The 24,869-nt window shown below is 44.4% G+C and overlaps 1 protein-coding gene across 4 annotated transcripts in view; it reads right to left on the bottom strand.

The window, feature by feature from the left end:
- STXBP6 (syntaxin binding protein 6) overlaps nucleotides 1–19,548 on the bottom strand; it is a 230,839-nt gene extending 211,291 nt beyond the window's left edge. Inside the window, exons 1-2 of one of the 4 annotated variants that reach the window (XM_008531124.2) lie at nucleotides 18,793–19,064; nucleotides 18,280–18,525 (exon numbers count right to left, since the gene is read on the bottom strand). The gene's annotated coding sequence lies outside the window, so the exon portion shown is untranslated. Of the gene's footprint in view, nucleotides 1–18,279; nucleotides 18,526–18,792 lie in introns of all 4 variants that reach the window. The other 3 variants (XM_008531127.2, XM_008531122.2, XM_070628378.1) reach the window with 3 other exon arrangements.
- Between the last annotated feature and the right edge of the window lie 5,321 nt (nucleotides 19,549–24,869).

Consider the following 24,869-nt stretch of genomic DNA (forward strand, 5'->3'; position numbering starts at 1 on the left):
ATATAACATGTTCTTTATTTTTAATTAAAGTGGATTTAAATTAACTGTTAGAATTTCCTGACACTCTATATGATAATTAATTAGACACATCTTGACTTCCTACACAAACTCAGAGTGGAAAATCATCAGTCCAAGGATGCACCCCTCATAAAGACCAAGATAACAGAGAAAGGACAGGATGTTTCAACACAAATGCAATCTCCTCCAAGGGGAAATTCGGCCAGACCAAACATGAAATATTGGCACACTTCAAAATTATTTATTCATATATACAAATAATATTGCCAAATTCCATAATTATTATTTATAGTGCTATAAATTTTTACATTAATTTTAGAACAAAGTCATTGCTTGGTTCTCCCCTTGTACTAAACCAATATAAAGCTTTGTTTACCACAAAGCAAGGAAACAACTTTTAAGAGAGAATGACCTTAAATTGAAACTTTAAAACAAAGAATTTCAGAAATATTTTAAGGTTCTAGAAGATTAGATTAGGAGTCCTGGGTTTACTACTGATTCATGGTAGAACGGTACTGCCTCAGTTTCCTCCTCTGTGCAATGGGAGCACACAAAAAGAAAAGAAGACAAAAGGGTTCAGTAGATGTCAAAGGCCTTTTCCTGATTTAAAAAAAAATGGATTTTGTGATATATACAGAATTCTTTCTAGAAAGAGAAGAATTCTCTGTTTCAACTAAGCGATAAAAGCTTTAAAAATAATCAAAGAAAATAAAGATGGAGGACAATGGAAGTGCCTCAATCATCTTAGCATAAGAGTAAACTTGCATTTTTACGCAAACGTCAGCTTATGAAATAAAAATGACAATATTTTTGAAATATGTCTGTATGGATTTCCCAAGCAACTGTTGGCTCATTTCTGTATGTCCTACTGTACAGGACAAACAAGGACAATTTGGCATGTGCTACTATTTCCCATCTCTAGTTATTTTAAGAGAGTAACGTGCTTATCACTATCATGCTTAGGACAACAGACAAGCACAGGAGAGGAGAAATGCCACAAGGTCACTCTTGGAGCCTAAGGAATGCTCTGCTTCCAACTAGATGAAATGGATGATGGTATCAGAGTTCCAAGAGAAAGCAGAGAGCGCAAAAGACAATAAAAACAGTGCTAAGGACAGAAAGAAATACATCAGTGTTCCAGAATATCTGAAGTGACAGAGAAATGACAGGGATGGAAAAAATAAAGGGGCTTGAAATATAAAACCTATAAGACGATGGAGGAAAATAAACCAACTAACAGGCAAATAAATCACTTTGAACAAGATCGCCAACATAGTGAAGGCATTCTATTCTGTGAAGAGAAAGCTCGTGGGAGCATCGTGCCCAAGGACAACCGCCACACCAGAATTATCCTCTGTCCAGCCTTCAAAAAGGTTGGCAGTGAGTACCATCATCTTACATACACGTATCTATCTACACTGAGGATTGAGGTTAAGAACTATTTGTCGTCACCACACTCTCTATCCTAGGGTTGTGACTTGTCTTGTGCAATTTAAGAATCCAAAATCTAAAACAACCTCAACAGAAAAGAAACTAGGTCTACCCTATCTTTCACTCCCTCTCCTTCACTCTTCAGACCAGTCAACAGAGTCACATCAACCAAAAACTCACCCACTGACTCATCATTTTACAGAAGGATTGGGTGAAAAAAGAAACACAGGCATTTACCTGGGCATGAGCAGCCACTCAAGAGAGATACCTCATCCACCAGGACTCAACTGTCATCACGATGGCCGGTACCCTCTGAGCAATAGCACCTACTCCTGATGGGAAGGAACACGGGGGAAAGCAAGCAAAGACAGTTTCCTTCAAATAACGTAAAACGTTCCACATTTCACAAAGTTATCAAAGATAACCTTCACAGCCACCCCAGAAGGTTGGTGTTACTAAGATCATCTTACATTGGAGAAAGTGAAGATCAGAAGGGTTGAGTCTAACATAAATGGAAAAATACAGACTTCTAAGCCCTGAGAGGCTCAAAATTATTGAAAATGTTTCCTGATAACTGAAGGGAGATCTCTATATGGCTAAACACCTTTGGGGTTGTACCCCAACTATGGAGCTCTTCTCTTGCCCCAACCACACTAATTGGTATACTAACTGCTGCCTCCCACCAAGCATAAATGCCATCATTCTAATAAAACCCCTCCTACTCAAGTAATACAGTAAGCAAAAGCTAACTGAGTACCTGCTATATAGGTAACATCATGAGGATTCAAAATTAAGTTAGAAAAATATCCTGCTATTAAGCAGTCTAGAGTCTACGTGGGAAAACATGACAACGTCCATGGAATGGCACTACCATTATCCAGTTGTGCAATCTAGAAACCAAGGAGTCTCTGATTCCTCCATCTTTCTCACCCTGTACTTGCAACCCATCACTGTATCCAGTCCTATCACCTCTTTCTATTTTTCTAAACATCTACCCAGTTCTCTCCATTTTTATCTCCCTGGTCAGGTGCTCATCATTTCTTCCTAAACTACTGCAAAAACTTCTCAACTTGTCCATCCTTATCTCCCCTTGGACCCCTAGCATCCACTCCTCCATTCTCTTCACTGCAACCAGTGTAAGATCTTGTCAATCGGATCACTTTGAACCCGTGCTTAGAAGCCCTGTGACTCCTGGGAAAAGACCCTGTCTCATACCCCTTATTCTCCCTTCCCAGTGACAGGGGCCTTCTTCTGTCCCTCACTCATACCATAGCCCCATCCACCACAGGGACTTTGCACATTCTGTCACCTCTGTAATGCCATCTCCTGCCTCTTTAACCCCTATTCACCCTTCAGATCTCAGCTCATCACCACTTTCTTAGGAAAGCCACCCGATTTCCCTGAGGCCAAATCCCCTGGGACACTACCTCTTCCATAGGCACTCAGAACAGCTGTCATTTAACATTCGATGCAATTACTTTTGTACACAGCTTCTTTTTAAAATATTCTATAGAAGCAAAAACCTTGTCTGCTTACAAAGGGCTCCTCCAGGATTTCAAACCACACCTCTTGCTTTTTACAAGGGGTCTCTCCTGGGAATTTCTCGAGGTTTCTTCACCCCAACATAGCACTGTGACATGGTGTATCTGTCCTTTCTCTTCCCCCAAGCCCAGAGATGAAATAAACAAGGAAAGAAGCAGGCTTCACGTAGGAGGAGCTCAGCTCTGTGTCAGTCTCCTTCCAGGGAGGCAGGGCAGCGAGGGGCTGCTAATGCCCACAACAGCTTCTGAGCAGCCCGTGACAAATACCCCGTCAAGTCTGTGGAGGCCTTGCCTTGCCAGGATGCAGGTCAGCACACCTTACACGAAGCCAAGTATCTTTCCCTCTCCTTGAAATGTCAGCAGAAGTCTCTCTCCTCCTTCAAAGCTCCGTTTCTTCTCGAAATCAGCTACAATTAATTTCCTCATCGCTCACCTACACTGAGCATATTTAAAATGCAGAAGCTGTCCACATTGATGTATTTCATATTACGAAGTGTCTGACTGTCCCTCTTCCACTATCCAGTGTCTCAGGAGCAGACCCAGCTCCTGCCCAGGTCCTCCGGTCACTCAGTGCCTCAGTACAGCACAGTGCGGAGGTCAAGAGCCTGGCCCAGAGTCACAGTGATGGGTGGTGGGCCCTGGGACCAAGGGAGAACTTCTCTGCTCCCTGGTTTCTGTAAAATGGGACAAATGACAGCAGTTAATTAACAGAGTTGAAAGAATCTACAAAATGTTCTTAGCACAGTGTCTGACACATTAAATGTATGCAACCATTAACTATTAGTGTAATTAATATATTAAGAAAGCCTCAGGTATTCACTGAAATGAGCTCCTTATTCCCAAAACAAGAGTCTTATAAAAAAAAAAAACTTCACAGAAAACTTCTCAGGAAAAAAAGAACTCTAGACTCTTGCACCTGTAAGATAACACGGAGACTGACAGGGCGACAGTGTTTACTGTAGCTCTGCTGGAGACGACAGCGGGACCATGACCTATATCCTAGTTACACATCCAGGAACTAGTCACTAGTTACACCCACTCAAAAAAATAAGGATGTGGGCCGACTCCTCCTATCACAATGTATAGCTTGTGTTTACTCAGCGCACTGTAAAATTCAAAATACAAAGCACTGTTTATAAGTTTCCTTCTTTTGGCAGGAGGTGAATAACAAGTACATACATCCACCAGCCAAGTCCAAATCTGAGATGTGCAGACCACACACATGTATGGGATAACACAATCTGCTAAGCAAACAGGGAGAGACGCCCCTTAAGGTTTTTGCAGTCACTGGGGGACAGCTGCTCCTTTGTAATTCCTGGCTCTTCACACCTGCTCTAGAATATGCTACAGGATTTAAATGTGGTAGGAAAATAAATATCTTACATTAAAATTAATATAATAAATATAATATAATAAATATTTACATTAAAATGTCCTCACCTGAAGAATTTGCAAACCGTATATCAGATAAGGGGTTAATATCCAAATTATACAAAGAACTCATACATCTCAACAACAAAAAAAAACCAACAACCCAATTAAAAAATGGGCAAAAGATCTGAGAAGAGATTTCTCCAAAGAAGATATATGGATGGCTAACAGACACAGGAGCAGCATTCAACATCATTAACTATCATGGAAATGCAAATCAAAACTACAATGAGGTATCACCTCACTTGGTCAGAATGGCTGTAATTAACAAGACAGGAAACAACAAGTGTTGGAGAGGATGTGGCGAGAAGGGAACCCTCGTACACTGCTAGTGGGAGTGCAACCTGGTGCAGCCACTATGGAAAGCAGTATGGAGTTTCCTCAGAAAATTAAGAACAGGTTTACCATATGATCCAGCTATTCCACTGCTGGGTATTTATCCAAAGAACTTGAAAACACAAATGCATAAAGATACTTGCACCCCTATGTTCATCGCAGCCTTATTCACAACAGCCAAGACTTGAAAACAACATATGTGCCCATCAAGGGACGAATGGATAAAGAAGATGTGGTATATATGCACAATGGAATACTACTCAGCCATAAGAAATGATGAAATCGGGCCATTTGTGACAACATGGATGGACCTTGAGGGTATTATGCTAAGTGAAATAAGTCAGAGGGAGAAAGTCAAATACCATATGATCTCACTCGTAAGTAGAAGATAAAAACAACGACAAACGTATAGCAGCAGAGATTAGATTGGTGGTTACCAGAGGGGAGGGGGGAGAGAGGAGGGTGAAAGGGCACATGTGTGTGGTGATGGGTTATAATTCGTCTGTGGGTGGTGAAATGATGTAATCTGCACAGAATTCAGAATATATTACGATGTACACAAAAAATAAATAAAATGAAATATATGAAAAAAATGTCCTCACCTTATTTTATCCAGGGAAAATTGTGCAAATATGAATGAAGTAAAAATCTAATCTGTATAGGAAATGATTTGGTTTTATGTTTGCCTGAAAACCAAAACTGGGCAGGACAGAAGGTGCTCAGAATAAAGAAACCACCAGACGAAGAAGCCAATCCACTGTGCAGTCTCAAGACAGGTCCAGAGGCTTCTCTGCCACTGCTTTGAGGCAGAAAAATAGTTTGCAGCTTCTGCTTTCTATGCAGTCAGCTTTCAGACAACATTCCCAATCTCGGTGGAAGAGAGCCAACTTGCTGGGGTCCATGAGCCAGGAAGGGTGGGAACAGCCCCTGCGATAGCTAAGTGTCTTTTTGAGCCTTTCCCAGGCTCTTCACATTGCAGGGGCAGCTGAAAACCCCAGGGTCCATCTGATAGCGATCTGCCCAGGGCATTCTTTTGTTTTATTTGGTTTGGTTTGGTTTGGTAATATTATGTAAAGATTTTATTTTTTTAATTGCCGTAACATTGGTTTGTAACATTATATAAATTTCAAGTGTATATCATTATATATTTCGATTTCTATGTAGATTACCTCATGTTCACCCCCCAAACACTAATTACCATCCATCACCACACACATGTGCCTAATCACCCCTTTCACGTCAAGGGCATTGTTTTCCGGAATAATTTCTGAAATCATTTTCTTTACCACACACGAAAGCCATTAACCCACTCTATTTCAGAGGAAACTAATGGGTGATTTTAAGATCAGGAATGAATGAATATTAAAGAACTCGGCAAATTCTGCCTCTACTGGTCAGATTTTACACAAGTACCCATCCAGAGAGAGACTATTTTCTACACAGACATAGTTTCCAACAGTGACAGTATTCACCAACAGGTCTTAAAGTATTTCCTGGGTAGCTGCTTGCTAGTCAGGAGGAAAAAGGAGCAGACAGAGTAAGGCCCACAGGTCAGACTACCAGTCCTGGCAGGATGCGGAAAAGCCTGAGCTGCTCCCATGAACAGTAGGGCCCCTGGAATCGTGTTTGGGAAGAACAAGCACCCTGAAACCTGACTCCAGTTCTCCTCTCCCCTCTGAGCCCCATGGGCACAGGCCCCCCTGTACCTGGGGCTCTGTATCAGGACAGGTGGAAACCAGGCCTTCAGCAGCAGCACATGCTTTTTCAGCTGAAACAATTTTGTAATTCCTCACAGCCCTCGGGTAAGGCAGAGCTAGGTTTAACTCCTAAATCCTGCTCTCTTTCTCCTTCTAATCTCTCACTTTTCGTCTATAAAGTGGGTACTCACAACAGAAAGGACCCCATAGGTTACTGTAAAGATGAAGAGATCATGAAAATAAGTGCGGGCCGTCTCCCTCCCCGCTAATATCTTACTCTTCGCCCAAGAAAGGAAGTCCCACCCCTTCGCAGGCAAGACTTATATAAAATGATGTTCTAGTTTTTAAGTCACCCATGAAGCACCCTCCTCAGCCACTGGACTGGTTCAGAGAGGTCTTTTGCTATTCCCCAAAATCAAATACACACTCCAAGGGCATTTTGAAACCAACTAAAAATATCCCAAACAATGCACTCAAAGCAATTCCAAAAATGTCTGCAGCAATACTTTCGGAGTTGGTCTACAGCCTTCCAGAGCAACTTCCATACAAGGCAAACTCATTTGTAGGTTAAGTGCTGTTAAGCTTTCAGGTGACCTCACAACTCACAATTGCACCTGGCCACGTATCCCGGCTCCCCAACTTCTCAGCAAGTTCCCTGCTAAGGGTTTTATGACTCTTACACATCCTCACCCCACCTCATCCTGCTGTGCCTCCTGCAGGAGGGGCTCCCCAGAATTATGTTTGAGAATACAATCGGATACTACTGACAGGTGACCCCCATCACTGTAGATTTCAAGGACTTCTCATAGATATTTCTGTGGAACTCTCACTTTATTTTAAAAAGTAAAACAAACAACACAATTAAAAAATAGGCAAGAGGGTTGAACAGGCACTTCACAAAAGAGGATATCCAAATTCCAATATATACATGCAAAGACGCCAAGCTTTGGCTGCTGCTAAGAGAAATACAAATTAAAACCGTAATGAGAGACTTCTATACAAACATCAGAATAGCTAAAATCAAAATGACTTACCAAAGTATTGGCAAGATGTGGAATAATGGAGCTCTCATTCACACCAGATGGGGAAATAAATTGGAATGGCCATACTGGAAAACTGTTTGGCTGTATCTACTAAAGCTGAACATATTCACCATAGGATCCAGCAATCATGCCCACATACACACGCACCAGAAATGCACACCTGTGTGCACCAAAAGACATATACACGTGAATGTTCACAACAGCATTATTCATAATACCCAAAAACTGGAAACAATTCAAATGTCCAGAATAAGTAATTGTGGTATGTTTATGCAACAGAATACAATCCAGCTACCATTGCATGCACAATACGGAGGAATCTCACAATAGGAGTGTAATTATATAAAACTCAAAAATAAGTATAAGTGATTTATAGTGTTAGAAGCCAGGGCAGTGGCTACCATGGGGGAGGAAGTAACCGAAAGAGGGCAGGCACAAAGGGAGATTCTAGGGTGCTGGTGGCTCTTTCTGGCTCTGTGTTAAGACTAAATGGGTGTGTTCATGGAACAGAAATTCACTAAACTGTACTCGTGTAATTTGTGCTTGCTTCTGTATGGATGTTAAACTTTAAAAAATCATTTTTTCTCTAAAAGCAAACCCATCTAGATGCCTCCTCCTGTGCAAAGCCAAATAGGGCAAACCGATTTAACTGTCCATTGGCATAAATGTATTCAAGCAGTCAGGCCTGCTATAAAGAGCAAGAGGCACCAGGTCATGCTCCCTCCCCACGCCTGTTCCCAACCTGTGAGCCTGTGACTCTGAGGGAGTTGCCTCTCTGGGCGTCTCTCCTCTCATCTATGCAAAACCAGCTGGGTAACTATGAGAATCCAAGGAGACACAACGAGAGCATCCTGTAGACCATAAATTCATATTCTGATATTGGTTCTCAGGATGTTATCACATACCACAGCAGAGCGAGCTGGAAAGCAGGCAGAACCTGAGGAGACTTAGGGAGATTTTGAGGAGCTCTGGGGGTTACTTTCAAGAGTTTTTGGGGCCAGTAGTGCAGGTTCTTTATGAAATTTCATTTCAGCTCAAACACGAGTTTATCATACTTTTCATTCTCACCACTGGCTCTCTAGAGCTGCTTGTAATAAGCTTCCCATCATAAACAAAGCGCTTTTCAGCTCACACTGGGAAGTGACACACTCTTCATTCTGAAAGCATCAAATGTCCTTTACTCTCAGTTACACCCTCATTCTGTCTTAAGCTTCTCTTGGACTTCCTGCAACTTCCGGTTTCTTGGTGCATCTCTCTCCAGACGTCTTATGTCCCTTCTCGGGGTCCCAGGTTAGGAATGACACCTATTCAGGCAAGACAGTGCTTGGAAGTGCAGGCGTGGCCTCACACAGACTCAGGGCTCCTCCAGGGCCGGGGTTTAAGGACTAGCAGCCTCACATTCGAGGAAGCCTGTTAGAAATGCAGACTCTGAGGCCCCATCTCAGACCCAGTGATCAGAAGCTGTGCCTTACTTAGCAGGATGCTGAGGTGACTCACAGCTACATAAAGGTTTAGAGGCATGGACCTGGGGCACGTGGCCTGGCACCTGACAGACTTGGACACCCAGGCTGGAGGTCATGGCCTTGCCCGGGTACCGGAGTTCCTTCTCCACAGCCCTGTGTGAATCACCTCATCCCAAGCCTGCACCCACACCAATGAGCCATGGTGCTATGGCTGTTGGTCTATTTTCCAAACTCAGAGTCACATTTTTCTGGAACTTGGGAGTAAGCAGAAAGGCGGTAGAGGACAAAGGAGGTGGAAAGAAGGGAAAAGGGAAAGACGAGCCTGGTCTCATTTCTCTGCAACTTGCAGGAAACCCAGGGGAAAGAAAGAAGGATAATATCTGAGCACTCAAGTAGGGAAGAAAGGGGAGTCACTGAGGCTAAGCAGTGCCTGTTTTTGGGAGCAGGAACACTGAGACCAGAGCATCCGGGTTCCACTCCAGCTCTGGTACATGGTGGCTACATAGTGGTGGCGGGACCTTAGACAAGTCACTCAACCTTTCCCTGCCTCAGTTTTTTAAACTGTAAAATAGGGATGAGTAACAGTACCTACCTCCAAGAGTTGGTGTGAGGACGAAAGGAATCAGTTTTTATAAAGAGGGAAAACCGTGAGCTATGTTAGCACATAAAAATCTCTAGGGAAATGTGAAATAATAAAATAATATACAGACAGAAAAATTAATAGATTCGACAGTGGCGGGGAATCTCAGAGGCAAGCAGCTGCCCAGCTCAGCATATTTGTATGGCCTCTCTCCTATGCACCAGACATGCGAGGCCCCAGCACACAAAAGTAAAGATCCCCATGTGGAGGCGTTCAGTCTAGTAAGAGCAAGGGCTCTTGAGAGCCAGGGCTGTTCAGACACAGGACGTCTGAGTTCAGGATTCCCTGTTCCATTTTTAAAAACCGACGAGTAGATAGACCAGAGGCTGTATGGTTGGAAATATCAGAGAAGGATCTGATTAAAAAGTCTCACTTTTCAGTGGATGAAATTGGGAGAAATGTCCATTTTATAAGCCTTGAGCTGTCTGTATAAGTACCAAATTTCTACCTTTAAGGTGGCTGTTTTGTTTTTGTTTTTTTTTTAACTATTGTTATAGTTGTATAAGGGTTTAATTTTACAAGGACTTACTTCAGGAACCCCCAGCTTTATATCCACCCAGCTCCTCCTCAGTGGCAGCAGAGCCTCCTTATTGCTACTTAATGATAGGGTAGATTAAGTTCTTCAAGAATAATATTAACTGCTCAACCACCAGATACTGCCGGCTTTCCCCTTGGACCGGGTGAGGCAACACATTCCAACGGAGTCTAAAAACGAAGAACAGCTCGCAGATATGTAACCTCTCTGACCCAGCTTAGTTACCAGTGGTGGGTATGACAGGTGATGAGATGATAGCACACATACTCGCTTCAGAATCAGATCAGGCCCCCGTCCCAAGGACACCCCACCTCCACCTTCTGGAAGGACAGCGAGTACCAGGGAAGCCTGCTGAATTAGACTTCAACACAAATATCTTAGCTTTGATTATTCGATGCTGGTGCAGCATCTGTTTGAACGTTCAGCCCGGGCGTTGTAAGAAAGTGAACAATTTCGTTTTCTTCAAAGTCCTCAGGCATTAAAGACCCACACCTGCCAATCCACAAAACAGTCAAACAAGAAGGTGAAACAGGGCCTCACCCGCTGAAATTACCATCCTTAGGAAAGCGATGAAGTCTAGGCTGTGAAGACTGGAAACGAGCTTGATTTACTGCGCTTGCGGTTTCGTTAAAAATCTTGAAAACTATGTCTGTCTTGTTTGCCAGAAGAAAGGGAAAAGGACTTGTCAACTTTATTGAAATGTAAACACAGTATCTAATTTCCTCCTGCTTCAAATGACGATAAAGGAGATAGAGAACAAAAGTTAAAAAGCTCCAACTCACCTTGTGGAACCTTGCGAGGACTAACGACCTAGGCCAGCACTGCAGAGTGACAGTGTCATCTTAGACCTCAGAATGCCCTCACAGGGGCCATTCGTTTAAGCCTCACACCAACCCCATGAGGCAGGCCAGCAGGAATTATTACTGGTCCCAAACAGCCACAGAGGAAACTGAGGCTCGGTGAGGGCAAGTGACACAGGCTCCAGATGGGACAATCACAGTCAGAGGCACGATTTAGTTCCCAGTTCTTCCTCTTCAGTAGCTCCCCATTAACCTAATTCAATTTACCCTTCCCAGAGCTAATACACTCACAGAAGGTAAACTACTGAAACACCCAGATTTTCTGAAGTCGACAATGAAGCAAACATTTTCGACCTCATCCTTGGAAACTTTCCCTCATGTGGCTAATGAAGCTCAAAGGTTTGCATTTCAGCTCCCTTTACTTCCTCTCGTCCTCATTAGAGATAAACATCAGCAAACGAGGGCGGAAGGCAGCTAGGCAAGGAGGGGCAGAGACCACTGCGCCAAGGCACTGTAGCACCAACTGAGCAGCTCAGCGATGACCTTCCGGTCAAAAAGAAACCAACTCCAAGAAGACAGATTAAAGACCCAACAGCCTGATTAAAAATGATCCAGACTCAGCAGAGATGAGCACAGTGACTTTACCAAAACTATGGGAATTTGAAACCCAATCAGCAAATTCACATTGCCATGAGGACTAGGATTCAGACCTCTTTCCCCTATGTGTCTCCATCCCAACCCCACCCACCCAAATCAAAAACCTCTTCGAAGCCTTTGGCTTTCTTCCACACATTTTTTCCTTAGTCCTAACCAGGGAACTCTTAGCCCTGGTGGGAAGCAGAAGGCAAATAATATTTAATATTCCAGACACATCAGGTTAGGCACTTTTCTGTGAGCTAGGTCTTACTTATGGATAAATCTGTGGCTCAGAGGCTAATTATCTTGCCCAAGTCCCTCCAGCAAATTAATGGTAAAGCCACATTTCACATTCAGTTCCATCCCACACCAAAGCCATCTTCACACCGCATCACCTTCTACTGAAAAAGCAATGCAGGGACCAGCAGCATCAACATCAATGCGAGGTAGTTATAACCGCAGAATCTCAGGCCCCAATCCAGGCCTACTGAACGTGAATCAGCGCCTTTCAAGATCCCAGGTGCTTCCTGTCCATGAGGGTCAGGAGCTTGTCTACGCCCTAATGCTAAAGAGAGTAGAAACAGTCTCTACGGAGGGGGACGACAGCCCCCCAGCTTAAGTGGTGTTAATCCTCATTGAGTATCATGACTCAAGCCCAAGTACATTGATGCTCTTGTAATGCCAAGTACCACATGAACTCTGTTTAATATAGTCAGAGATTTCTTTTTTAAAGGGTAGCCTTGACAGAGTTCCACATACAAATTAGAAGCTGACACAAAAACGTCTACCACAGTCAAATCTTCATGGAGAAGTAAACATAAGCTGCCCGGTCAGCACTGCCTGTTGCTCTCTGGTGAATCTCCACAAGGAAGCGTAAACATGGAATTCGTCTCCAGAGGGAAGTCCAGAAACATACTCCAGTCTGGACACCACAAGGCCTCTGCCATGAAAACTATCCCACTGACTCAGGAACAACTTGGAACAAAACCCTTTTAATTCACAGGAAGGACTTTGGGTGAAAGAGTAACAGGAAAATCCGAGAAGATCCAAAGACAAATAAGGAGAAAGGAATTATCTAGATATTTTTTCCCAACAGCCGGGAATATGGCCTAAAACTGACACCCTATTCCTGGATCTCTCTCACTACTTTTTTCTTATTACTTTCCTTTCACCCCAGCCATCATGGCCGCCTTGCTGTTTTCAATTGAGATATAATTCACACACCATAAAAATTCATCCTTTAAAAGTGTAGAATTCAGTAGTAGTTAGTGTATTCACAAAGTTGTGCAACCATCACCACTATGTAATTCCAGAATATTTTCATCACCCCAAAAAGAAACCCCACATCTATCAACAGCCACTCTTTAATCCCCAGCCCCTGGCAACTACTAACGTACTTTCTGTCACTACAGATTTGCCTATTATGGACATTTCATAATGGAATCATACAGTATGTGGCTTTTTGTGTCTGCTTTGCTCATATAGCATTTTTCCAGGGTTCATCTGTATTGCAGCATGAATCAAACTTCATTCTTTTTTATGGCTGAATGGTATTTCATTGCATGGATATACCACATTTGTTTATCCATTCATCAGTGGTGGACACTTGAGCTGTTTCCACTTTTTGGCTATCACGGATAATGCTATAATGAAACTTTGTGTACAAGTATTTGCGTGAACACATTTTCTTTTCTCTTGGGTATGTACCTAGCAGTGGAATTGGTCATGAGGTTCCTTTACATTTAACATTTTGAGGAACTGCCTGTTTTCCTCAGTGGAAAAAAGTGGCTGCACTATTTTACATTCACGCCAGTGACATAACGTGCAAGGGTTCCGATTTCTCCACATCCTCACCAACACTTGTTATTTTATGTCTTTTTGATCACAGACATCCTGATGGGTGTGAAGTGCTATCTCTTTGTGGTTTTGATTTGTATCTCCCTAATGACTAGTGGTGTGGAGCATCTTTTCATCTGCTTATTGACTATTTGTACATCTTCTTTGAAAAAATGTCTATTTAAATCCTTGCCTATTTTTAAATTGAGTTATTTGTCTTTCTATTGAGTTGGGTAAGAGTTATTTCTTCTTGCTATTTTTTGAAACTTTAGTCAAGACCCCTCTTCCTAGAAAGCTCTTGCCCCAAATATCCAATATTCTTCAACTGGACTTACATTTTAACTAACCCCCTCTACCTGGACCACTATCCTCTAACAGCCTAGGAACACTCTGCCCTCTCCCTTCTGTCCCATGCATCCATCCTCGTTTTCAACCTCAGTGTTGTGCCTCACACCGTTTATGCACAACTAGCTCTCCTGTGGTCGCTAGAAGTCATCTGCTACTTCACTGAACTTGCAGAATCAAGAAAGAACGTAACAATTGGTTCTTTGACCACCGCCACAGGTTCCCTCAACCTCACTCTGTGCCAGGCACAGTGCTTCTCTTGCGTGCCCTGAACATTACATATGCAGGCACAGGCGCACGTCTTCACACTCCTGCTCCATTACACCACCAACCTAAAACACCCCTTCTCCTCTCTAAAAAAGTGCTGTCCATCATTTACAACATTTTCAGAGTCTTGTCCCCCATGGAGACTTTCTTAGCCACCACAGCTTAAAATGGCTTCTCTCCACTCTGAAACAAAAAACAGCATCTATAGAGTCCATTAATCAATTCACATCCACATTGAATGAATGCCCTCATATTTTAGGGATAGTCTAGATGAAACCACTCCACTCACACATGGTGTTAAACAACATATTAAAATTGATGGAATGTGCTAATTCAGCAATGAAGCACCAGAAGATACACACATAACCTCAAAAACCGTCTGTGTTCTGGGAAACATTTAAATGAATAAATATAACCAAGCTTTTTGTCGTTGATACTGTTAACTGTAGGACTTCTCAGAGGCTTTGATATGATGATGGACATGCTGAGAATCTCTAAGAGAGGAAAACCTAATAGGCAGTGCTTCCAAATTGATTTGCCCTTTCCAAGAGCATACCTGTTAACAGCCACCCCAATAGCATCCTTCCGACAGACTCTAGGAACAACTGAGCTAACTCAATTGCTGCTCAATTCTATCTGCTGGACAGCACTGAGTAGCAACCATATTTTCCACCGGTGGAAGAAACCAAATTAGCTTTGTTTTAGAATGTCATCAACTGGCAGTCACTCTATTAACATGCCAGGTTACAGAAAAAGAAAAAAGAAACCATACATTAAATGTGTTCATAATTTTTAAGACCCATCTCGATTTCTGAAATTGCAAAATGATGAAACATAAAAAAATAATGTATCTTAGAATTGAGCTAGCGCAGTACAACACGAGTTTTAGTTTAAAAGCACCCTCTAGGAAGGTTTAGGAGTAGGAGAACACTGTTCCAGGAACGGGCTGTGACTCTCTCTGACCCAGTAAGAGCAGCCCTGCCGACCAAAGAGAAATAAAGCATCATAAGGACAGTCTCACAATAGACTTCTTCAAGGGAGCAGAGCTATCAAGTGGTCACGTGCTGAGAAAGTGACCCATGGTGATAAAGAAAGAGGCTTTCCCCACGCTGGAAAAAATCCTAGCAGCGAAAAGCAGGGGTGACACCCAAAACATAAACATCAAGTTATGGGAAAGAATTTTAAAATAGAAACGTTCCCTACTCGTGTTAAGTGGGAGAAACCATTTAAATTAGCTAGTGAATCTTAAGAACAACGCTGAACGTTGTTTCTTCCCCGAGTGCTGATTACAGTCAGGAAGACAGGCAGCATCTTTGCGGGTCTATCTCCTAAAACTCTAAGAGTGCACTTGAGTTTTTGAATAGGTATCTGATTTACTGATAGCTTTCTCTAGTGCTAATCATTTTAAAACTAAAACAAAGCACAAATGGAAAGCCGAGATAAAGCATGATGGTCAGCTGGGATTCCATTTGGCACAGCAGCACAAGATCTAGCTGAAGTGCTGGCTTCCTCCTACACAGTTCACTGGGTGCTCTATAAACCTTATTCCTTCCTTAGGACGTCACCCCCCTGACTATCAAGGCAGGCTCCTGCAGCCCCTCTCATACAAAGCAGTTAAAATTCAAGGCCAAATCTAGGCCATCGTAAGCCATGGTGAGTTCTCAGCCCCAGACCGTAGCTTAGCGGACGAGGAGAACAGCTTAAGATTGGGCTGTGCCCAAATAGTGCTTGACTATAAGCTAAATTACACGGAGCAGCACTGACACCGCACAGCTGCCCCTGAACGTCAGCCTTGCTCCACCTCAGAGACTGTAAGAGAGTTTCAGCCACTGCCAACACCACCACCCTCCAGGAGGGGAAGGCCTTTGCCAGGTCTGACCACCATGGCACATCTGTCACAGAGTGCACTTCACCTGCCCCTGAGGCCTGGGTCAGCTGTTCATTCCGAGAAGACAGCACACTGCAAATTCTTGTAAAACTTGCACAAAAGTGATTCAACCTGTTTTCCAACTTTATGGTTCAAGCTGCCAGGATTTTATGCAACCTCCTTTCCACAACGTCTGAGAACCCTAAAGAAAGGAAACAGGGTAATTGTCCGATTTATCAATATCAATCTCCGTCTACCCAAGAGTGATCTAGAAATCAGAGGCCAAGTATTTTACGGCATGAAAAGAAAGGGGAATCCTATCTTTTTTGTGTGTAAAATTCATTCATTTGCAGAGCAATCAGAATTATTAAAACCGGGCAATGGTAACTGGCACAGGTATTGGAAATATAAAATGCTTTAGGCAAGTTCCTAAAATGCCCCAAGGAAACCCCGTCTCTCTATACGAAGTATTAAAATCAAAACAAACCTCACCTCTCTTACTTTCTTTTCCTCCATAAATCAATGATTCCATAGGCATGGTCCCTGAACTAGCAGCATTGGCATCATCAGGAACTAGTCCCAGATGCAAATTCTTGCCAACACCACTCCCCTCCCCATGCTCCCAGACTCAGAGAATCAGAGCCTCAGGCAGTGCAGCCCAGCTGCGTGTGGTTTAACAAGCCCTCCAGGTCACTCTGTGCTCTCGGGTTAGAGAACCACTGCCCCAAGATTAGGGAAGATGCCCCACCTGGGGTGGGGCTCAGGCGCCTGATTAAACCCTTATTAACTGACTGAGAGACAATCTCACCTCTTCTTGCCTGTGACCAGCATTAGCTCCCAATCCCAAAGACTGATTTCACCAATGAAGGGCTGAGTCCTTAGTTCAAGGTCACTGTTGGAGGCCAAGCCAGAGCTCTAGCCCAGGGTCTGCTGCCTCCTTCATCAGCCTCAGATGTCAAACTGGGGCCTTGTTGGCATGCCAATTCTGGAGCCCAGGAGTCTGAACACTGACAAGGACACCTCCCCCCCCCACCCTGCCCCCCAATCTGCACCATGCTGCCTCCCTCAAATAAATTTGAGGACCGGAGCCTCAGCCCTTAAAATCAAGACAGATGGATTTAAGGGAAGAGAGAAAAATAAATAGCTGCTTTCAAACATCTGAGCAACTAAACCTCTTGGTGAGGAGTGGGTAGAGGGGAGAAGAGTTAGGTGTCTTGTTGTAATTAAACGAATTAGTTAATTCAAAAGAACTGAGTAAAGCCGACAGGCACTATGAGACGAACAGTGCTTTAAATTTTTCTTAGCGCTTTTCATTTTTCACTCAAGTCTCACTATAACCCTGCAAGGGAGGGAAATAAGGCCACTATTATCCCCATTTGACGGAAGAGAAAGTGAAGTTCTGCATGGCGAACCATTTGGCAGCACAGTCATCAGCTGTAAAGCTAAACTTTGACCTCAGTTCCATCTGACTCTAGAACCTGTTTAGTCACACCACGTCATTTCCCACAGCTGGAAATCTGCCCCCAAGCAGATTCCCCCCAAGGAAAAAGCAAAGGGAAAAAAATGCAGAAGAAATGATGAGCCCTTAAAACACGACACTTGAGCCGTTTGTGGGTGCCCCTTTAAGAACTTAACACACAAACCCAACAGCCAAGGTGTTCAGCCAAAAAAGAAAAAAAGAGAGGCATATTTCTAGCCTGCATAATCATTTCTGGACCGATTCCCACTAGCAGCCTCGGAGGGAACAGCGGCTCACCGCCTGCCTGAAGCTCTCCCAACCCCCGGGGTTGACAGCGCAGCTCTGACTCGTGTGCAGGCAAAACCCCAAAACTCAAAACAAGAAGTGAAAAAAGTGGAGCCAGGAGAAACCCTCAGCATCCTCCACACCTCGCAATCTGCACAATGCCAGTTCTAGGGTCCTGGGGTCGCCTGGAAAGCGACCTTAGGAGACGGTGGGACAAGGGGGACATTCTTGTGGACCCACTGACCCTATTCCTTCCCACCCAGTCCCTAAGGAAAGGGGAGAAGGGTCCTTATGAAGTCCTGGAACCGAATCCCAAGGCAGATACAATCCAGGCAATGTCTCCTAAGGAACAGCATGTCATCCCAAACTCTCCCCCCGGCCCTTCCCTCCAGGTCCTGTCCTCTGCGAAGACGAACAGGGTGGGGTTGGTAGGGTGTGGTAAACCTCAGGCAAGGCTGGAGGAAATATCCGGCCATCCACCTACCCCAGACACGTTGCCCCGCCATGTGTGGGAGGCGCGATTCTGGCGCGCACCACAAGCGCTAACTCGGAACCCTGCGCCCTTGGCCACGTCTGAGGTTGGGGAGGGGGCATCGCCCAGGGATAAGCGCCCTGGAGGCAAGGAGCCATGCCCGCCTGGAGAGCCTACCTTAGTTTTGGCAGGAATGATTTTCCTAGAAGACGCCAGGGAAGCGAAGATCGGGGTGATTCGTGGATTTCAGCTGGGGGTGAAGGAGCTCAGCCCAGGGGCGCAGCGACCCACTCAGCTCCTCCACACTGGGGGACTGTGGGCAGCACCCTCAGGACCCATCCTACCGCGGAGACAGTGAGGAAAGAAGGGCTCCATCTTCAACTTTCTCGGACGAAACTGCTCCGCTCCGCAGCTTGCCCAACCCTGCCCACACACCGGGTCTCAGGTTGGGGGAGAACCAAGGACCCAAGCCGCTCTCGGCGCGTGCAAAGCAGCTGCGCCGGGGCGCGCAGCCCCCTCTCCCGCCACCCGCCAACTTGAAAGCATCTCCCTGGCCGGCGCCTGCCTACTCCTCCGGCTCCGCAGCGGGGTCCCTGCCCTGGCCGCCCCGATGGCCGCGGCTACTGCAGCCGCATCCCCCCTGGCCTGGCCTCTGCCTCGCCCGCCCGGATCCCCACGCCCTGGCCCTACCGTGCAGCCCGGCTCGTGCCACGGCAGTGTCAGTGCACTGCACGCGTCCCAGCCGGCGAGGCTCCTCCCCTGGGGCTGCCCCGCGCGGGGCTCCGGGTTCCGGACAAGGCTCGGCCGGCCCGGGCGCTGGCTCGCCGCCGCTCGCGGCTCCCGCGCTGGCTCCCGCTGCCGTGCGCGAAGAGGGAGGGGTGGGGGGGGAAACTCCCGGCAACTCCAACTCCGGGCGCCCGAGCTCCAGCTGCAGCCGCGCGCCCGCCGCCGCCGCCGAGTGCAAGCGCCTGCTAAGCAAACCTGCCCCCGCGGCCGCCTCTGAGCATGCCCAGTGCCGCCGTGGGCGAGCCCGAGCGCCCTGGCCCGGGGCAGAGTCGCGGCTGGGGGCCGGGGACCCGCCCCGGGCTCCGGAGCGCAGGGGGTGGGGTGGAGAGGAGGCTCAGCGCCGGAGAGGGCAAAGGGCCGGGGGGAAGCAGTGCGCGGCGGGCAGTGAAAGTTTCACGGGTCGTGGGAAGTTTGTGGGCTAGAAAGGTGAGCTGCTTCCCTGAGCCTCTGCAAGACCGTGTTCGAAAGGACAACGAGGAAACCTTTATTCTGCAGGAGAGAACTCAGCAGATGGGTTTCATCTACTGAATTCGTCCCTTTATGCCTAGAGTCACAAACTCAAAGAGCTAACGGGGCCTGGCTGGCGACGTAAATGAGCGAAACGGGTAGGAGGTGGCGAACTGGAGAGAGCTCCGGAGGCAGAGCGGCGCTGCTCTAAATGCCCATCGCTGACAAGGAAGAGTCTGGGCCTCCTTTGGCTAGAGTTTCTGATTTTTTTCAAGCCATGACAGACATTTCTATTTTTTTTTCATGTAAAATATCCTGATTTTTCAAGCTTGATAACAAACTCAGTTTTTTTAAAACACCCTGGACCAAACAAAACACAACTGGGTTCCTTCTCTGCTCTACCCCACAGAAGCCACTTTGAGGACCGTCATCTCTGCATTCTTTTAGCAAAGAGGCGCTGAGTACCCACAGTGGTTTGGGAGGGCGCTGGAAGGGAGCCAAGGTGATTCAGATTGCCGTCAAAGTACAACCAGTCACTAGGGGAAATAGGTTCTCCAGAAGACAGCTACAAGTAAATGCTGGGACATTCGAGAAGAGAAGTTACTGGTGTGCAAAGAGTTGTGAGAACTAACTTTTGGGAAACATTGTTAATAAAAGTACCCGAGTGGGAAGTCACTGCAGGATCAGTAACAGTGCCCTGCGGAGGCATTTTGGAGTCTCAAAATAAAGGAAAAACCAGTAATACTGACCCTGTCTTTGCTTTAAGTTGTGATATTTTTTCATCATTTTTTGCGTTCGTTACTTAAAATATTGCATTAAAACAGTTATCTTGATTTTGGAGTTCTTTGATGTCCTCTTAAACTTTCTGGCCCACCTCACCCTCTCCCAGGCCCTGCTGGGGTGTTAACTGGTGGTAGGCTGGTCTGCTGGGTTGGAGAAGGAAATAGCATGCTGAAATAAGAAAGAGCATGGGAATAGTGGATGGGGGCGGAGGCTGAGGACTGGATTGCCAGTTTGTGGAGCCTGAACTTCAGTTCAGTTGCTAGGCTGAGGAGCTAGCAGAGATACTGGGGAAGACAGCGACACAATCCGAGCTAAACTTTAGGAAGATGGGCGGGGCTGTGGACCCAGGAAAGTGGTTTGGAGGGAAGAACAGAAGACATGGGGATACCCAGTACATATTCGCTGTTTTGGTTTTATAAAAATTAGAGGAATTTCCCTAATAAATTCAGGTGTCTCTGCTTATTTCTGAAGAGGCTCATGGTGGGGCTAGCTCGGTGCCAACAGGTGGAGCTCCCAGTCCTAGTCTAAACCCCAGCCATTGCCTCCAGTTTTCCATAGGCATGTGGCTCCACTTTCCTCATCTGTGAAATGGAAGACAATGCTCACAGCGTTTTTGAGAGCATTCAGAGCAATAATGTATGTCAAAGGGCTTTGAAAACTCAGAGTTTAAGCAAGTATAAGGCATGGGTCTTGTCTACACATCATCTCTGTGAAATCTGAATTTAAACAAGGAAGTTCTGTGGCTTTACAAAAATTGCCTTAAGTAGCAAGCTTCTTTTATTTAGCAAGCTCTTTTAGTGTGTTCAGGATTCTGTTGACAAATCTTTGGAATCAGCTTTTGGGTAATTCAACAATTTTCTGAGTTAAAATGTTCCCGTAGTAGGTTCCATGGCTGGCCACCGTCCCTTCCACCACCTTCCTTGCCTCAACCAGACACCTGGGACTTACCTTAGTCCTGCAGGTGAGCTCACTGGTTGTGGCATTCAAGGAGAACAGGCCACTACTTATCTCTGGGAAGCATTTTAAGCATGCAGAACTCTCATAGAAAGAAAAAAGCTTGAGTGTTCACGCAAGAAGCTGCCCAGAGGTTATGGAAAGGAAAAAGTACTTAGTCCTGGACCTGTCACATAACAGGTAGTTACAAGTATTTGCAGAATAAACAGCAATTTCCATCATCAAAATCTTCTGTACCTCTGTTCCATCTCCCACAGTTCCTATGAATTCTCATTATAAAAAATCACAATAATGATAAGGTTGTAAAGAAGAGCAAGAATAGCATGTAAACATTTATAAAGGGAGGGGTTCTGTGCTTTTATAAGTAAAATGCTTTGTCTACTTAAATTTTAAATTGTATTTGCTTTTTTAAATTATTTGGTTAGTAGTAAATAATACATGATGTTAAAAATAAGCTCAGTGCAAAAAAAGCCTAGTAAAGAGAACAAGTAAATTTCCTTCCCCAAGAACTACTATGGTTGCCAGTTTCTTGCATATAGTTACAGAAATACCCTATGCACACGGGAGCAAGCATAGTTGAGTTTTTTCCTTAAAGTCCAATCATGAAACTATATAACTGAAAAACACCTTAGAGTTCATCTAGATACCAGATTACAGACTTTTAAACTACTGTTATGTTTTGGAATCAAAAGGAAAACATGAAAGCCGTTCACTCTTGTGAAACGTGTTTAATGTTTGCGGTTTATCACAGGACCAGATTGATATCTGGTCCTAGGAGTTGGGCCCATTTTGTACCTGGGGTCTACAGGATAAGTCTAAAGCAGTTGGGTAGGCAAAAAAGAATCAAAGAAAGAGAATTTCAGGCAGAGAGAACAGCATGTGCAAGAGCACTGCAGTAGGAGGATGTGTGAAAGGTTGGGAGGCATCTTAAAGGTCTTTATGGTTAACCAGTTGCTAACTCCGTAGACATCTTATAAGAACAGCTGCTGTCAAAAAGCAAACTGCCCCCAGCCAGAAACGTAAAACAATCTGGCATTAGGAAGCAGCCTACCACAGTAGAAAGGGCATGGATTTTATTTTAGACAGATTCGGGTGTGTACTTCTGTTTCAGCTTCCTCTTGCTATATAACCTTGCACAAAGGCTACACCTTCTCTCAATGCCAGATTTCTTGCTCCTAAAAAAGGCATATTTCTATCTACTTGTGGTTCTCATTGCAGGATTAAAAGGGAACACATGTGTAACATACTTAGCATGGTACCTGGCCCACAGCAAGTGCTGAATAAACGTTGCTACTTTCATTCCATGACCGCCCATCTTGGTAATTTCAAGAAAAATGGGAGAGGGAAAACCAAGAGTGTGTTTTGAATTTCTAATCCGAGCTACTTCTTAGAACCACTGCCTCTGCTACCAGCAATCATATTTTATCTCCACAGATGCAATATAGCATTCCAGTTTTCACAAAAGCAATTTTACATACATAGAAAGTGCTTTTTCAAAAATGTCCACCTTCTCCTGTCCAGAAGTCCTAATATTTCCACCTATTGCTATATTTCCAAAGAAAAGGCCTAAGGGCGTAGACTAATAGTGTAAAGATTTCAGCATTGGTGTTTATTGTTAGGCCTCAATTGAGATCTAGTAAGACATTATACTGATACATAAGTTTAAACAGTGACTGGTTCTGAATTTTGATCACAAATAGCCAAGTACGACTCTTCTTCTCATATCTCTTGACTTGCTTGATTTAAGTCTTGAAGAACAGCATCCAGCAGAAAAATAAGAATCTTCTAAGATTGTTTGGCTCACCCTCTGCTGCAGCACGGCCTCCACCTTACCTCAGATTGTAGTATTATGTTCAGAGTTTGGTAGACTGAACCGTCCTAATTACTCCTGTTATTTCGGCAATATTTTTGAAAGATCCATTTTTGGTTTAAAATGACTGTCTCCACCAAGAGCCAGAAAAGCTGCTAGGCTTTGGGCTAACAAAGAATCCTTTATTCTGCCAGGACACAAGCAAGTCAGTCACCACACAGAGCTGCTCTCTCTTCCCGGGCTCCTGTGTACTACGGTCGGTGGAGGATAGAATGATGCCATCCGTTGACCATGTGAGTGGAGAGGTCTCCTCTATTACATATGCAGCTCTTTCTCTTGTTGTGGCCCCTGAGCTCTGCCAAAAGGCAAACAGTGAAAGAACCTCCCATTGCTCTATCTCCAGAAGCTCTTCAGGCCAACAGACCTGCCCTGCTGGTGGCCCAGTAATTTCACTCATCTTGGCAACATGCAGCCTAGGACTTTACTGCTCAAAGTGCCCTTCTCAGTCTAGCAACTCGAGCATTACCTGGGAGCTTGTTAGAAATGCAAATTCCCACCTACCCCAGACCTGGTGAATCAGAATCTGCATTTTAACAAAAAGTTTAAGCATTGCCACAGGACCCCCAACCAAGAAAGACAGGGAGAAAATGAAAAGCACCACACTCTGTTTATACCAGGCAACTGGGTTTGCACAGATCTAATCCATCCTGCTTGAGGCTTGAGAATTGCTGGAAACTTCTTTGTGTCTTCTATAGTGTCTGTCATGGTGGACCCTGGGAAAAAGCTTATTGATTTATTGAAAGGAAGAAAGGGAGAAAGAGCTCTATTATTGAAGTAATTATTTCTAAAAAAAACTGAGTTTGGCTCCAGGGCTGGACTTGTGCTTGTTTGAAACAGGAACCCAGGAACCATGTTACGTCCATCGTCAAAGAGCCCCAACACACTAGGCACGGAACAGTTTTCCAGAAGCTAACTGAACAGATCAGATTCAAATCCACCTCATCACAGCGCTCACCATCCAGACCTCTTTCTAGCATGCCTCTTTCTAGAATAGAGTCGTAATTCTCTTTCTGGGGCCTTGACCCCTGGCTGAGGTATGCTGTGGGCTCTGAAAGGACGACCTCTTTGCCCACTTTTTGTCCTACATCTATTCCCACTTGAAAGTTAATATATTCATTTTTTTCCTAAAAATCAAAAAGTATTTTTGAAAATCTTTTTTTGGGATTCTAGCATCTTTTCTTCATAAAGAAATCTTATTGAAAAATATTTAGTCTTCATAATTAAAGTTTTTGTAATGCATCCTTGACTACAAGTGATGAGTTTCTGGCTGCGAGGTACCAGTTACAAAAACAAGTCATTTTGTTCCTCTTCCATGATGACTGAGTCAATTAAAAACCTTGACTCTCAATCAGATGTATGATGTCGTAGTCACAATAAACATACCTTCCCGATAGACATCCTGGTGTCATTATAATTTTACCACACGCAAAATATAATAGGAAATGTTCCTAGGACCTATGAGAAATTAGACATTACTAGTGTCAGTACTAGTGTTCCTCATAAAATTTATAATGACCCACATGGGGTGACTCGGTTGTAGGTCTGGAGGTCTCATAGAATAGGCTGTTTGCTTTGATAAGCATTTAAAAAGCATGACCAAGATCAGTCAACTTGGGGGTACTGTAACATGTTATAATACTTTCAAAGAAAAACTGGTGATCCTGTGACCATCTCTGTGAGTTTCTCTCAAGGAAACAGCTCTCTTATAGCAGCAATAGTTACAACAGCAAAAATGAGTAACAGTTCTCAGGAAACAGGAAATAATTAAGTGTAATTTTGTCATATATTTGATGGAATATTATGTACTTTTTATAAACAATAAATGGGATAACTAACTAAAGACCGTTTATGAAGCCAGCTTAAAAAAGAATCAGTACATGAAATTGTATAAAGGTATTATTGAAACTAATCACACATCCAATATTAA

Source organism: Equus przewalskii, chromosome 1, assembly GCF_037783145.1.
Source record: "Equus przewalskii isolate Varuska chromosome 1, EquPr2, whole genome shotgun sequence".
Classification (NCBI taxonomy): Eukaryota; Metazoa; Chordata; class Mammalia; order Perissodactyla; family Equidae; genus Equus; species Equus przewalskii.